Here is a 17,598-nt window from a genome sequence, read left to right as displayed (position 1 = left end):
ACCTGTGCAAATGTTCAGACAGGAGAAAAAGTTCTAGGGGCATTCCTAATGATGAAGAGGGTGGGAAGGAGGGACGGAGGGGTGGTACAAAGTTAGGGCACAGATATTCTAGGCCACGGCCGTTTGACTCAGGGCTGCAAGTTTAAAAGTTGTTTCTTAGGACAATAACTGCATCACCTGCCGAACGGACCACAGGACAGATCTTGGATTAAAAGCAGCCCTAAGAGTTCCTCTACCTATATAATCCACAATTTAACTAGCGTGCACGAATAGTTGTCGGGTTGGTGCGTTTCCTCGGTTTTGAAACCCTTTGCATCCTCTTTTTTTCAAAGTACACTTTATTTGCGACTAAATAAAATTTACTCAGGCCAACCTCTTCCTGCAAGGATGACTTTCCGTGCGATTGTTTGCTTATTATCGTTGTTTAATGCAAAGTAGCGTGAAGGTGGTTGTGCGTATAAATTATTGAGTTGCATTATTATAGACGGTATACTGCGCACTCTAAGGAATGTAGATATTGAGAGTATAGTAAGTGTTTGCGGTGCGCAGTATGTATTTTTAACACATTTGTGGATGACAGCCAAATATTACTTGGTCTCTGTTTCAGCGTTTTTGAGAGCATAAACCGTTGTTCATGTAGACGCTTGTGGTATATATATGAACTTTTCACTCTACAATCTGTCATTTTTCCATTGTTTTTGTGTGTAAACTTCTGCTGTATGTGAGTTTTAGGCGCTAGTGTATGTTTTCTTATAATAACTGTTTGACTTAAAGGGGTTTTTATACTGAGAATAAAGCTTTGTTCATTTGGGGGGAACAATTTCCCTAACTTCTCAGAATTGGTGAGAGTCCATACGGTAGGACCCCCACCAATGAACTTGTTATCCCCTATCTTTTTAATATAAACAAAAGCCGGAGTTCACTGTCCAACATAGTTGACTGTCCTCCCCTGTCCACTTAATCAGTCTGGGACTCTCATTGCATGCTGGGAGTGATAGTTTTTGAGTATTTGCAACTGGTGCAGATCCACAGATTGAAATCATTGCTCTTTGTGAAATATTTCTAAAAGTATTACTCTTGTACACTCCGAGAACATTATCTCCTTATCAGGCATTCTTAAGGAGCAGGGGAGCTCCTAGAATTTTAACTTGCTTTATGTGAGGCCTGCGAGGGGTTGCTGGACCAGTAATACGGTTTTTATCAGTGTTTATGGTGTTATAGTATATAAATTAATCAAAATATGGTATTGCAGTTATTGCACTGGGTCTAGAAAAGGACATGGGGGCATCTACAGAAGGGTATAGTGATGAGGTAAGCACTACTTGACATACCCGCTTCTTATACCCTAACCCCCCTCCACACACAAACTACCTAATGCCTACTCCTCTCCTTGTACCCTGCTCCTTCCTTACTTACTGCTTCCCATGACCCAACCATTTTAGCACAGACTGCTTCCCATGGCCCTGTCTCTCTCACAGACTGCTCCTGATAGCACTCTACTCTCTTACAAACTGCTCATCATGCCCCCCATTCCCTTGCAGATTACTGGTTTTAGATTGTGACTGTCCATTCAATACTGCTGACTGCTCACTAACTGTACTACTGCTAAATGGGTGATTGCCTCCTGCACTGTTGGTTATATCAGCCATGCTTAGCAGCACTAATTGTATCATCTGTGGTGTACCCCTCTGTTGGTATGGTCGGCCGGTCACTTGCTAGATGGTTAGGCGTGACGCCACTTCTATGGTGGTTGGCCGAGATATAGCCGTGCCCAGCGATGTTATGTCATGACGCCAGTGCTGGTTGGGCACACAGGTATGCTGGCACACCTGTTTTTATTTTAAGGGGCCGGCTATACCTTGTTCCCCTGTGGACATTGGCGTGCCGGGCTGTTTGGGGGTCCCTTGGGCTATTGTCACGGTGGTCCGGAGTGGAGTAGTGACCCACCCGGAATAATGGTACTGCCACCCAAAGAAAGGGGAGATGACCCAAGGAGTGTGTGTTTACTGTGTTGGTTTTTGACGAGGAATCACAGTCTCTTTATCATAAATAAAATCTTATTTATTCTGAAGGTACTTGAGGTAGGCAGTAGATCATACAGCTTTGCCTTGATAAAATATGTTACACTTGATAAGACACTTAACACTTTAGGAACCAGATCTGTGTTGAGAGTAGAAAGAGTGCTAGTGCTGAGAGGTATGAAAGAGGATCAGAATCGCTTCTCGGCCTTTTGGCTAAGAGCAAGTGTAGTATCCGTTCTTATCAGTTTAATATCTGATACGTCCCCTGTCTGGGGACCATATATTAAATGGATTTTTAGAACAGGGAGAAGGAAAAAGAGCTTGCTCTGTCCTCTCCAGGCATTGACCTGGTATTGCAGTGCCTCCAGGTTCAGTGCACAAAAAAAAAAAAAAGAGGATCAGAAGAGTAGAGAGGAGGATGTAGAGAGAGTCGTAACCCAATGTAGCACTGTGCTTTGCTGGAACTTCGGAGGTAGAAATAGGAGAATACTTGAGAAGAGAGAGAGAGAATACTTGTGCCTATATTTTGACTCTTTGGTCTTTGCACCACCTATTGCTCACTAGTGTCGGGTGACCCATCCTAGAGGGTGACACAAGCTCCAGACCTTATAGCAAGCAGATAGTGGCAACCAGCTCACCTGGGTAGTGCATGACAGAGGAACCTTTGAGTTCTGAGAAAACACTTTTTGGTAAAAAATTCAATTTATTTGCAATCTTTAAAATTTTGTAACAAAGTCCAGAAAATGTCCATGGAAAATTGCATGCAGGGCACAGGTTGTTGCAAATCGTGATTAATAGAAAATTTACATTGTGTGAACATAGCCTAAGGCTGGATTCACACTACGTATATTTCAGTCAGTATTGTGGTCCTCATATTGCAACCAAAACCAGGAGTGGATTAAAAACACAGAAAGGCTCTGTCCACACAATGTTGAAATTGAGTGGATGGCCGCCATATAACAGTAAATAACGGCCATTATTTCAATACAACAGCCGTTGTTTTAAAATAACAGCAAATATTTGCCATTAAATGGCGGCCATCCACTCAATTTCAACATTGTGTGAACAGATCCTTTCTGTGTTTAATCCACTCCTGGTTTTGGTTGCAGTATGAGGACCACAATACTGACTGAAATATACGTAGTGTGAACCCAGCCTAAATCTGTAATTGTTAGGCATCATAGATTCCCATAGCATGACTGATTCATAGGCTTTATGAGAGAAGCTCATGTTTTGATGGACTCCTTTACAAAATGGCCGCCATGTCATACTACATTTCCCTCGTAGGTACGATCTCTAGCTGGCCACAGATTCTCCTGGTAAAATCATCAGCTGTTAGACTGAGTTTCCAGGTCGTAATCTGAAATGTGGGGACACCCCTGTTACCGTCTAATAAAAATGATTGTTAAAAGCCTCAGGTTATGTAGTAAAGCACGTATGCTGTGGATGTGACAAGAAAGAGGACGACGTACTTCCCTGGATCCTTACAAGTAAGATCCACAGGAATCCTGTACACCATGGCAACTTTACTCGTAGAAGACAACGGAATGACAAGAGTGAGAGAGGTTTTCTTGTGTGGACTGATATACTGGCAGGCAGCACAGTGTGAGGCGAGGAGGAGCAGCCGCCTTGTTGTACCTTCTCGGCACATGAAGGCAATTCTAGCTGTGTGTCCTCCTTTCTGTAGGTGACCGCGGCTCTGAAGCCCCTATGCCTATTTCATTTCCCTAGTCCCTTTCCGCTGGCTGTCTTTTCCAGATCCTCTAAATATTTAACTGTGTTTTCTAGGCATGGAATGAATAATAAAAGACATTTCACATTGTCACTCGGGACCCTCCGGCCTTCCATGCCCACTACTTTACTTATATGTATGCATGTAATATATAGCATTTCTTTTTTTAAATCCCTGATGCCTTTTGCTTTTTATCTGCATGTAATGTAATCTAACTGTTTTCATCAGATAATAGCTTTGTCGTGTACGTGCTTCTTTTACTATTACTTCTTCTGTAAGGCTATAGCATTCGTAAAGGCTTCTGGTTTTACTTAGGGAGTGGAATGATCCAGATAGAAATGTTGGATTGCTGCAGGACTGTTGTTATATGTCAGGCAGATATGTACTGTAAATGATTACAGGTGAGGTCTGGTTAGACACTGGGTTTTGCCACAAGATGGCGTAAAACTGCTCCCCTAAAAAAAAAAAAAAAAAAGGCTCTCAAAGGCTACTTTTGAGTAGTGTACCTCTTGGTGAGAAATTGGTGACTGGTAGACATGGCTCTATGACCCACTCAAAGACATTTTCCCACTTGACAGACTTTGAGAGGGGATTTATCATTGTATTAGGAGAAGGATGGTTGTTTTGAGTTATTACTAGAGATGAGCGAACCGGGTTCGGGTTCGAGTCCATCCAAACCCGAACTTTCGGCATTTGATTAGCAGGGGCTGCTGAACTTGGATAAAGCTCTAAGGTGTTTTCACATAGCCTTAGGGTTTTATCCAACTTCAGCAGCCCCGGCTAATCAAATGCCGAAAATTCGGGTTCGGATCGTCTCGAGCATGCTCCAGGTTCGCTCATCTCTAGTTATTACCCCCTATAGGGCTATATTACACAGAGCCATAATTGGCCAAATTAGGGCAATTCGTCCGATTATTGCTCTGTATTATAGAGACAACGATCAGCCAATGAAACGATCATCTTTGGGTCCAGATCTACAATCATCAGCCCCCCGACTGCACATCGCTACATGTAATAGTGATGCATGACCGACGACTGACAATTTAATAAACTGTTTCTTTGAGCTGACAGGCCGCTCAGCCAATCACTGGCCGAGGCCGCCGTGGCCAGTGATAGGTTGAGCGGCCTGTCAGCTCAGAGAAGCAGCAGCGCAGCTGCGGAAGGCAGAAGGAGACCGGGAATGTGGAGAGGTAGTGTATGAACACTTTAACAATGTGTGTGTACAGAATAGCCCAGATAGACCACCAGTAGAAAAGATTAGTTGATCCACCAACAAGTATCAGCAGAACCCACAGGTTCCTTGTCTGCCAACCAGACATTTGCTATAGTGTCAACTGTTGTGATAATGTCAAGGACACACTGCCCTCTGCTGGTGTGATTATCTGGGGTAACACACTGCCCCTTGCTGGTGTGATGATGTGAGGAGGGTACACTTTTTCCTTCTGGTGTTGAGGATACATTGCCCTCTGCTGGTGTAATGATGTGAGGAGGACACACTTTTCCCTTCTGGTGTTGAGGACACATTGCCCTCTGCTGGTGTGATTATCTGGGGTAACACACTGCCCCTTGCTGGTGTGATGATGTGAGGAGGACACACTTTTCCCTTCTGGTGTTGAGGACACATTGCCCTCTGCTGGTGTGATTATCTGAGGTAACACACTGCCCCTTGCTGGTGTGATGATGTGAGGAGGACACACTTTTCCCTTCTGGTGTTGAGGACACATTGCCCTCTGCTGGTGTGATGATGTGGGGAGCCATCACATATGACGGTCAGTCAGCCCTGGTAGTGATACAAGGGACACTAACAGTTCAGTGATATGTACAGAACATCCTGGGCCACATGTATTGTCCCTCATGGCTTTCGGGAATGTCTCCATTCCATTGTAACACTTCCTTGACTTCCCGGTCACCAGATTTATCACCAATCCAGCATTTATGATGAGCCAGCTTAGCAACCTACAGGCCCAGTTGTAACATCTGTGTGCAAATATGCCTGTGGGATGCCATACAGAACCTGTATCCTATGTCCATCCTTATATAATCTTGTATCCAGGCTAGAGGTACCCCACCATATTTCATCTTGTATCCGGACTAGAAGCGTCCAACAGAATCCTAGAAGTTAGAACCTTCATCAATTGTATTGTTTTCCCAAAATAAACTCATCCTCTCCTGCTTTAATATTATATTCACATATATCATGATTACATCACACATAGATCATCATTACGTCACACATGGGTCACCATTACATCACACATAGATCATCATTACATCACACATAGATCATTACATCACACATAGATCATCATTACATCCCAAATACTGTAGGTCATCATTACATCACACATAGATCATCATTACATCACACATAGGTCATCATTACATCACACATATATCATGATTACATCACACATGGGTCATCATTACATCACACATAGATCATCATTACATCCCACATGGGTCATCATTACATCACACGTAGATCATCATTACATCCCACATACTGTAGGTCATCATTACATCACACATATATCATGATTACATCACACATAGGTCATCATTACATCACACATAGATCATCATTACATCCCACATGGGTCATCATTACATCACACATAGATCATCATTACATCCCACATACTGTAGGTCATCATTACATCACACATATATCATGATTACATCACACATAGGTCATCATTACATCACACATAGATCATCATTACATCCCACATAGATCATCATTACATCCCACATGGGTCATCATTACATCACACATAGATCATCATTACATCCCACATACTGTAGGTCATCATTTCATCACACAAACATCATGATTACATCCCACATAGGTCATCATAACATCACAGATATATCATGATTACATCACACATGGGTCACCATTTAACACACATAGATCATCATTACATCACACATATATCATGATTACATCACACATAGGTCACCATTACATCACAAATGGGTCACCATTACATCACACACAGATCATCATTACATCACACATATATCATGATTACATCACACATGAGTCATCATTACATCACACATATATCATGAGTACATCACATATGTTTGATTCAATTCCAACAAATGCTTCTTGTTATTATATTTTTTTCTTAGTGAGTTTACATTAAAAAATAATTTACATTGTTACCTCTAAGTGATGTCTTATATACCTTCTATACCTTATAATTGCATAAGGCGCTTCATGTAAATCAATCTTAAAGGGGTTATCCAGCGCTACAAAAACATGGCCACTCTCTTGTCTTCAGTTCAGGTAAGATTTGCAATTAAGCTCCATTTACTTCAATGGTACTGAGTTCCAAACCCCTCCCAATCTTGAGACAAGAGAGGGGAAAAGTGGCCATGTTTTTGTATTGCTGGATAACCCCTTTAAGATTGATTTGCATGAAGCGCCCATTGTTACTTTTGGTGGCTTTTGTTCCTATCTTCCCATGTTTTTCTATACCTTTACACCTACAGATAACTCTTTTATGGCCTTGAACTCTTAGTCCTCAGTTCTGTTTATATTCCCAATGCTGTAGCTGTCTAGACTCCCGTTTTATCTCTTGTATAATATTTTACTAGAAATGCATTCTAGTATTCTAGCATTATAGAATCTTCACTTCTTTTTTTTTTTTTTTTTTTTACTTCTATACCCCTCTGTGTTTAGCCTGTATGCCTGTGCATCCCCCCTCTCTGGGTACCCCTCTCCCACTCATTCTCTCGAGTTGTGACCCCATCCATAATAGGACTGGGTTGGGTTTTATAAAAGCAGTATGAAGTTATTTGGGGCCTACTGACCTCTGACCTCATCTCTCTCTGCCTCAAAGCACCATCGTAAAGACGCCTTCCTTCCGCCTGGCGTTTTATAGAGACTCAGACCTCACGTGGGGAAAATTTGCAGGGGCCCCCTGAAGTTAACCCACTCGTTCCTGCACTGGAATATTTTCTGTATATATCGATTCTTGTAGAATAATAATAATACGAGTTTTTTTTTCTCCTTTAGTGAAATAAATAAATGTTATTCAGTAGGCGCCCGCGTATATACGTATGACATTGATATGTATTTTATAGTGTGCAAAGTTATTTGCAGTGCGCGTATACGCTATACAATTAGCAGAGAACATGTGAGAGTCTATAGAGACTTTGCAGCCAGGCAAGTGAATATATTAGAAGTGTGAGGGTTATACTTTGCTGACACAAGACTTCAAAGATTACCAGGTTACAGTCACCAAGGAAGTCTGGCGTTCTCCGTGACGTGAGACTTCAACTATGCACAGTAGACCGTCCTAGCTGGGTTGCAGAGCTAAAAGTCTCGGCAGCTCTACTTCTTACAGTCACATTTCCCTTTTTTCAGATGTGATTTTTTTTTTTTTTTTGGCTTTTGCTAAAAGTGTCATTCTTCCAAGGATTCATTCCTTGTCTGAGGGCTTGGAATGAATCGGGAACAATAATATTGTATGCCCATGAATACACTTGACTGTGTGTAAAGAAGAAATTCCAGCAGTCACCCAAGGACTCCACTCAGCCTTTTGTGATCTTAATAGAAGTCCTTTGAGCGGTTTATTTACCATATCACGTCAGCTTTTTTTTTTTTCTTCTTCTTTGCAATAGGGGATTTTCTCTGCTCCATTGAAGAAATGATGGAACATCTTTGACTGTACACACAGTTGGTGGCTAGTTACAGGCCTGGCATTGAATTTCTACAGAAAGCGGATAGAAAAAGCCAAAATTCACTTTGGATATTGAATCGTTGAAGACAAAAAAGATTGCACAGTCTGGGTTAGAGATCCATTGTACTAACATGGATATAGTCATTGGCTGTATCCATGTTTTCCAGACAACCTTAGAGCTTTATCCAAGTTCAGCAGCCCCCACTAATCAAATGCCGAACGTTCGGGTTGGGATGGACTCAAACCCGAACCCGGTTCGCTCATCTCTACAGTCTGTTAATTTCACGGCCTCTAAGCTGACAGATATAGGTTGTACCTATAGATACTAACTCTAGTCCTGTCCCTTTGGACATATAGAAAACAAATTTTAAGTTTGCTGTATGAAAACTGAACTGGGTTCACACTGCATTTTTGTAGTCCGTTTAACGGATCCGTTTTTACTTTTAACCACGTTTTTGTGTACACTAAAAAGGATCCTTTTTTTTTTTTTTATAAATGGAAGTCAATGAAAAAACTGATGCAAAAACTGATGCATTTTTCCATTAAACAGATATGTTAAAGGGACTGCAAAAGTGGTGTAAACCTAGCCTAAGACCAGGCTGGAGGCCATTGGTTAGTTGGACTGTATATCAGTATTTACTTAAAGTGACTCTATCCACCAAAACCCACCCCACCACACCACAATTACCATCCGCTTGATCCTTACTGGTCGTGTCTTAATATGCGCCTGTTGCCTTGGTTAGAGCAAAAAATGATCTTTTAATTTGCAGCGTTGTGTTAAACTGGCGTGGCCTAGAGTGTCTGTGCCCCAGGTCTGTGATGCCTCACCTTTCTTCCTCGTCACCCTCCTCGTCATTAGGAACACCCGCAGGCAGGATTTCTCCTACTCATCACTTGTCTAAACCGTGCACCTGTGCTGTAGCCACACAGGTGCAGTTTAGACGAGTGAAGTAGAGAAATCCTGCCTGAGGGTGTTCCTAATAATGAGGAGAGTGGGGAGGAAGAAAGGTGAGGCATCACAGACCTGGGGCACAGACACTCTTGGCCACGACAGTATGACACAGATTAAAAGATAATTTTTTGCTCTAACCAAGGCACCAGGTGCCACCGGTAAGTATTGGTATCATAGTATTATATATCATATTGGTGACAAGATAATGTTTGTGCTCTCACTGCTGTTATTGAGATCCTGTGTCTCCACTCCAGCTATTACCCTCTCCATTTCAAGAAGTGTGATCATAGCTAGACTAATTGCCAGTAGTACTCGCACAAAGCTTCTTTTCCCTGACTTCTTTAACCAATCACAGCACAACATGCATGCCATGACATAGAACTGGAGAAAGTACACTGAATAGGCTAGCACTGTGATAGGGGATGATTTACATAGAACAAGACTATAGATGGCAGGTGGAGAGAGAGAGAAGGGGTTACTGATGCACTGACTTTGCAAACAGAGCAAGATTAAAGAAAATGCAGCATAAGTGAAGGTAGTGCACTAAGCACTGAGTTGCTCCTGCTGGTGCTAAGAAGCTAAAGAGAGGAGAGGAAGATTACCCAGCAACACTCTGGACATACAGCAGTAGACAAGAGACAGCTGCCCAGAGCTTTATGGGTGGAGAGATGAGAGGGAAGCCTTAAACGGAACCAATCAACACAATTGTGCTGATATGGTTCCCTGCAGCACAGTATAGAAATAATGTGCAATTTGCAGAGCATACCAGCCACAGCTGCAGCACTTACAGTGGTGCCTTGGATTACGAGCATAATTCGTTCCGGGACCATGCTTGTAATCCAAATCCACTCTTAAACCAAAGCAAATTTTCCCATAAGAAATCATTGATATTCAAACAATTGGTTGCACACCCCAAAAATAATGATTTATTATTCTGAATAACATGTAAAATAGATAAAAAAAACATTCAGAAACATCAGAATATGTGATATTATAAGTTACTGTACAGTAATGGAGAGGATGGGAAACACAAGGACTGACAGAGACTGCAGGGAGCATGAAGAAATTAGCAGGGAAGATGTGGGCAAATACATGCAGCACTCTCTGTCTGGGGAGAGAGGGGTTACAGCTATGGAGATAACCTCCACAGTCCTGTCCCCTGATGTAAGCCCTAGCCTGAAGTGGATCTGCTATGATTTGGAAGGTGAGGGAGTCTTTCTGGGTCAGAGTACAGTGCTGTAGACCACACTATGCAGGCCATGCCCCTCCTCCACTCGCGCTCCCACCCAGTACAGGGAGCTCTTAAACTAAAGCAATGCTCTTAAACCAAGTCATAATTTTGAAAAACTGTGAGCTCTTAAACCAAAACGCTCTTAAACCAAGTTACTCTTAAACCAAGGTACCACTGTATAAAGGTAAAAAAGAAGTTTTATTATGCCGTGCAAGGCCGGGAAAGGGGCAGCAACTAGTTCCATACCCAGATGACTAGTTGCTGCCGCTCCCCCTGCCTCGCGTGGCATTGTGCTGATTGGTTCCTTTTAAGCTACCTTCCAGGAACAGTGTAGATCTTCTTAGCAGACAGACTGGTTCAGCTCCCATGTAAACAATCAAGGTTTTCTTATTCTCTCTGCATATAGCATATGATGAGTCCCATCCCCACTCCGTGTGTTTTGTCTTGCTGTGTCTGTTATTGGAGACAGATTTTCCCTAACAACACACAATGGACAGCAGAATGCAGAGAAGGGAGATATCTAGTTACCAATACTTTTTTTGGGGTAAGGAATCACATTTTTATTTTAATCCTGCCTGCAATGACGTTGAGATGACTACTGGAAAGTGATCTTTACAGAGCAGGAAGTATCAGTCTATCATATGGCTCGTGTGCAAACTGGGAAGATATTTGGATTTTTTTTAATACAGACAACATTATGGTAAATCAATATAAAAAATTACCATATTTGCATTTATGACCACATTGAGTATTCAAAGTTTGGAGGTGGTCTTCACAGGGCATACCTCTCCATAGTAGCTTTTTGCAGAGTAATCTAATAGTAGATAGTAGCTGTTTGCAAAGTTATAAAATCATGTTTTACTTCCAAGCTGAAATGTCATAGAGTTTGGGCTGAGCTGCAGCATGCATGCCTCCTCCCTCTGCCACCTGTGGCTGCATATTTGATCTTCAGGGTTTGGCTTCCAGCACTGAGCCCTATATGTTTCAATCATGCAGGACAGGAAAAAAGTGTGGAGGGAGGAAATGTGCATCCTGCAGCCCAGCCTGGCCTCTACAACACTTGACCTCATAAGAAAAACATGATTTATAACTCTGCAAACACCCATCGGCTCATGTACAGGTATCATTTGTTTTATCTTCCTAATAACTATCTGCCAGCGCCTTCAGCTCTGGCCATGAAACAGAGCTGACAGATTCCCTTTTAATATCCACTGTATGCATAATCATACTTTTAGACCTGTAGGGTTACAATCAAAATAATGATGCAAACAAATGTTCCCGAGCTTTTTTTGACTACAGAACCTTGGAGGATACCCATTTGGCACAAGACAGTGCAAGGAGACACTTTTGTTTACTCGAGCCTGGTCTTTGTGCCATCAAGTTCTAAAATTATACAATTGCGTTACACATGTTAGAATGGGGTAGACTCTTACTGATACGCTTTACAGGCATATAAAACTCATTTCCATATATGTTATAAGGGAACTCGGAGTAAAAAGAGGAGGCGGCCTCTGCTCAGGATCTTGATTTCTTGAATGGTTTAGTTAAAAACATTCAATAGTGTATAAAATCAGCAGCCCCACAGATAACAGCAGGTTCATTGTTGTTTTCAGGCTATGTACATTTGCATTGGAGGCTACACCAGGGGCCTCCAAAGTAAACTAATAGCAAAGCATCCAGTGACGGGATGACATTCACATATTGAAGATGATCAGCTGTTTTTGGACTGTTTTTCATTTGTCGTCCATAGTTCTTGGATGTTATGCAGAGTCCATAGGTGGACCATGGATATGCCGAATGTAACCATGGACCAAGCACTTGTGAGGGGATTAAAGTTTATGGAGTCCTCATTTTTTCCATTCCAGGCTATGGGCAAATGTGTGAACCGTGGCATTTACAGTTGTGTGCATTGACCTGTAGACTTTAAGGTGTTCTATACAGTCCATATGTGCAGATCCACAATTCTGGACCGCAGAGTACAGCTGTGTAGACAAAGCCTAAAAAGTAAGTTTAAATCTGATACTTTGACTCTTATTAAAGCAACTCTGTACTCACAATCTGCCCCCCCTTCCCAAATGCCCCTGGGCTGGATTTCCCCTATTCATCATTTGTATAAACACTGCGCATGTGTTGGATCATTAAGGCACCTGTGCAGTGTTCAGACAGGTGATGATTATGAGAAATCCTGCCAGGGGCATTCCTAATGGTGAAGATGGTGAAGAGGAGAGACGGAGAGGAGGTGCAGGCGTAGGGCACAAACACTCTAGGCCACACCAATTTGATACAGGGCTGCAAGTTTAAAAGTTGTTTTTTAAGACAACAACTGCATCACCTGCCGAATGGACCCCAGGACAGATCTTGGATTAATAGCAGCTATCCAATAGTACAAGTGGTTTGGGTGGGGCAGATTGTGGTTACAGATGCTGCACCACCAACTGGAACCCTCTGAGACTCTCTGGGGTTCACCTGGAGCCACACTCCAACTTTGCCTTTGCACTTGCTAATATGGTTAAAATATATTTTTGGAATTAAACAATTGGTGAAGATAGTGGAATCATTGGAAGAGACTTGTCTATTAATATATATTCCATCTACAAGCCTCTGATGACATGACCTTTAAAGGGACTGTGTCATCAGATATGGATATTGTATTATTAATGTTTTTATATTAAACATATTTTTTTGTTGACACTTTTTCTAATTTTCAATTTTTCTATCAATTTTATAAAATCATCCTAAAATCTTGCAGTTTTCATTCTCACCACTGGGGCTAAAGCTAAGCTATTGTGTCTGTGGTGACAAGAGGAAATTGCTGTTAAGTGATGTGTACAGCATTACAGCAACATATGACACCAGTAGATAGAGGAGAAATTAACAGCTCCATGTGGTCACAAAGCGCGCTCAGTAACGTTTTACATTCATCTCAAGGGGACAGACTCTGTCTATTGTCGTCTATGTCCATGAGTCCTTGCTGTAAAGCAAGTCACTATATGCTGTTAATAAGAGCTAAGGCAAGATGACAGCCTTAAAAAATACTGTCAAAAAATAGAAAAAGGTTGTAATAAAAGAATAGAAATCAGTAAAAGAAAATAGGACAAAGATCTAGCCACAGCCCCAAATGCCATCTTTCACATCATGTTGCATTAATCTGGTAAGCGCAGGGCCGCTTTAACCAGAGGGCACATGGTGCACGTGCACCGGGCCCACTGGTTAAAGGGGCCCCCCCGAGCAGGCCGGCCGTTGCTATGTGCGACCAATGCGGTCGCACAGGGCTGCGGCCACCAGCCTGTCAGGGGGGGAGCGCCATGGATGGGTAATCTACTTACCCCTCCATGGCGCCCCCTGCAGGGCCCCCCCGGCGTTCGCCGCTGCCCCCCCCCGCTGCTGCTGCGGCGCTTCAGCGCTGCAGCAGCAGCGACACTGACAGAGAGAGAGCCCTTGGCTCCCTCCCTGTCAGTCACTCTTGTGGCCGCACTTCCTGCGGTCACAAGAGGCCGCACTCTCCCTCTAGCGCCCGACGTCACTGGAGCGTCGGCGCGAGGGTAAGGGGAGTGCAGCCTCTTGTGACCGCAGGAAGTGCGGCCACAGGAGGGAAGAGAAGAGGAACGCGTGGACCTAGGTGAGTAAAAGTGTTTGTTTTTTTCAATGTTATATGGGAGGGGGAGCTATATACTATGGGGGAGCACAGGGGGCTATATACTATGGGGGTGCACAGGGGGCTATATACTATGGGGGAGGACAGGGGGCTATATACTGTGGGGGAGCACAGGGGAGCTATATACTATGGGGGAGCACAGGGGAGCTATATACTATGGGGGGGCACAGGGGGCTATATACTATGGGGGAGGACAGGGGGCTATATACTATGGGGGAGGACAGGGGGCTATATACTATGGGGGAGCACAGGGGGCTATATACTATGGGGGAGCACAGGGGGCTATATACTACTGGGGAGCACAGGGGGCTATATACTATGGGGGAGCACAGGGGAGCTATATACTATGGGGGAGCACAGGGGGCTATATACTATGGGGGAGCACAGGGGAGCTATATACTATGGGGGAGCACAGGGGGCTATATACTATGGGGGAGCACAGGGGGCTATATACTATGGGGGAGCACAGGGGGCTATATACTATGGGGGAGCACAGGGGGCTATATACTATGGGGGAGCACAGGGGGCTATATACTATGGGGGGGCACAGGGAGCTATATACTATGGGGGGGCACAGGGGGCTATATACTATGGGGGAGCACAGGGGGCTATAAACTACTGGGGAGCACAGGGGGCTATATACTACTGGGGAGCACAGGGAGCTATATACAATGGGGGAGCACAGGGGGCTATATACTATGGGGGAGCACAGGGGGCTATATACTATGGGGAGCACAGGGGAGCTTTATACTATTGGGGAGCACAGGGGAGCTATATACTATGGGGGAGCACAGGGGAGCTATATACTATGGGGGAGCTATATACTATGGGGGAGCACAGGGGAGCTATATACTATGGGGGAGCACAGGGGGGCTATATACTATGGGGGAGCACAGGGGGCTATATACTATTGGGGAGCACAGGGGTCTATATACTATGGGGGAGCACAGAGGAGCTATATACTATGGGGGAGCACAGGGGAGCTATATACTATGGGGGAGCACAGGGGACTATATACTACTGGGGAGCACAGGGGTCTATATACTATGGGGAGCACAGGGAAGCTATATACTATGGGGGAGCACAGGGGAGCTATATACTACTGGGGAGCACAGGGGAGCTATATACTACTGGGGAGCAGAGGGGAGCTATATACTACTGGGGAGCACAGGGGGCTATATACTACTGGGGAGCACAGGGGGCTATATACTATGGGGGAGCACAGGGGCTATATACTATGGGGGAGCACAGGGGCTATATACTATGGGGGAGCACAGGGGAGCTATATACTATTGGGGAGCACAGGGGAGCTATATACTATTGGGGAGCACAGGGAGCTATATACTATTGAGGAGCACAGGGGTCTATATACTATGGGGGAGAGCACAGGGGGGCTATATACTATTGGGGAGAGCACAGGGGGCTATATACTATTTGGGGGGAGCACAGGGGGGCTATATACTATTGGGGAGAGCACAGGGGGGCTATATACTATTGTGGGAGAGCATAGGGGTCTATATACTATTGGAGAGCACAGGGAGGCTATATACTATTGGTGGAGAGCACAGGGGGGCTATATACTATTGTGGGAGAGCACAGGGGGGCTATATACTATTGTGGGAGAGCACAGGGGTCTATATACTATGGGGGAGAGCACAGGGGGGCTATATATTATGGAGAGCACAGGGGGGCTATATACTATTGGGGAGAGCACAGGGGGCTATATACTATTGGGGGGAGCACAGGGGGGCTATATACTATTGGGGGAGAGCACAGGGGGGCTATATACTATTGTGGGAGAGCATAGGGGTCTATATACTATTGGAGAGCACAGGGGGGCTATATACTATTAGGGGAGAGCACAGGGGGCTATATACTATTGGGGAGCACAGGGGTCTATATACTATGGGGGAGCACAGAGGAGCTATATACTATGGGGGAGCACAGGGGACTATATACTACTGGGGAGCACAGGGGTCTATATACTATGGGGAGCACAGGGAAGCTATATACTATGGGGGAGCACAGGGGAGCTATATACTACTGGGGAGCACAGGGGAGCTATATACTACTGGGGAGCAGATGGGAGCTATATACTACTGGGGAGCACAGGGGGCTATATACTACTGGGGAGCACAGGGGGCTATATACTATGGGGGAGCACAGGGGCTATATACTATGGGGGAGCACAGGGGCTATATACTATGGGGGAGCACAGGGGAGCTATATACTATTGGGGAGCACAGGGGAGCTATATACTATTGGGGAGCACAGGGAGCTATATACTATTGAGGAGCACAGGGGTCTATATACTATGGGGGAGAGCACAGGGGGGCTATATACTATTGGGGAGAGCACAGGGGGCTATATACTATTTGGGGGGAGCACAGGGGGGCTATATACTATTGGGGAGAGCACAGGGGGGCTATATACTATTGTGGGAGAGCATAGGGGTCTATATACTATTGGAGAGCACAGGGAGGCTATATACTATTGGTGGAGAGCACAGGGGGGGCTATATACTATTGTGGGAGAGCACAGGGGGGCTATATACTATTGTGGGAGAGCACAGGGGTCTATATACTATGGGGGAGAGCACAGGGGGGCTATATATTATGGAGAGCACAGGGGGGCTATATACTATTGGAGAGAGCACAGGGGGCTATATACTATTGGGGGGAGCACAGGGGGGCTATATACTATTGGGGGAGAGCACAGGGGGGCTATATACTATTGTGGGAGAGCATAGGGGTCTATATACTATTGGAGAGCACAGGGGGGCTATATACTATTAGGGGAGAGCACAGGGGGGCTATATACTATTGTGGGAGAGCACAGGGGGGCTATATACTATTGTGGGAGAGCACAGGGGGGGCTATATACTACTGGGGAGAGTGCACAGGGGGGCTATATACTAATGGGGGAGCGCACAGGAGGGCTGTATATAACTGGAGGAGCACATGAGGGGCTATATACTACAGGGACACCTTAAAACTATGGAGGCACAGAGGGGTGTAACTATGTAGGGGTACAGAGGGGTGTAACTACTGTATAGGGGTACAAGGGACCTAACTACTGTATGTGTTGGAGCCTAAAATATTTGTCTGGCAGATTCTGGAGAGAAGATTCACAGCCAGGAGAAGACTTCAAGGTGGCCCAGGCTGGATGGAGAGAAAAAGAAAAGGTGACAGACTCTGATCAGAGAAGACGCCCCCGGTGAGTCACTGGATGTAACTGCACTCTGTTATAGGGTTGTAGTGTTAGGGGTCATGATGTGGCGGTATTATGTAATGGTATCATTGGTGATATCTTT

General features: G+C 44.4%; 1 non-coding gene across 1 annotated transcript; it reads left to right on the top strand.

The window, feature by feature from the left end:
* The first annotated feature begins 2,214 nt into the window (after nucleotides 1-2,214).
* On the top strand, nucleotides 2,215-2,405 carry LOC138773418 (U2 spliceosomal RNA). Its single transcript, XR_011360119.1, has one exon. It is a non-coding gene; the product is annotated as a U2 spliceosomal RNA (small nuclear RNA).
* The last annotated feature ends 15,193 nt before the right edge of the window (nucleotides 2,406-17,598 follow it).

Source organism: Dendropsophus ebraccatus, chromosome 14 (genome assembly GCF_027789765.1).
Source record: "Dendropsophus ebraccatus isolate aDenEbr1 chromosome 14, aDenEbr1.pat, whole genome shotgun sequence".
NCBI lineage: Eukaryota > Metazoa > Chordata > Amphibia > Anura > Hylidae > Dendropsophus > Dendropsophus ebraccatus.
Note: the sequence above shows the minus strand (reverse complement) of the source record. Positions and strands in the feature narration are given on the sequence as shown.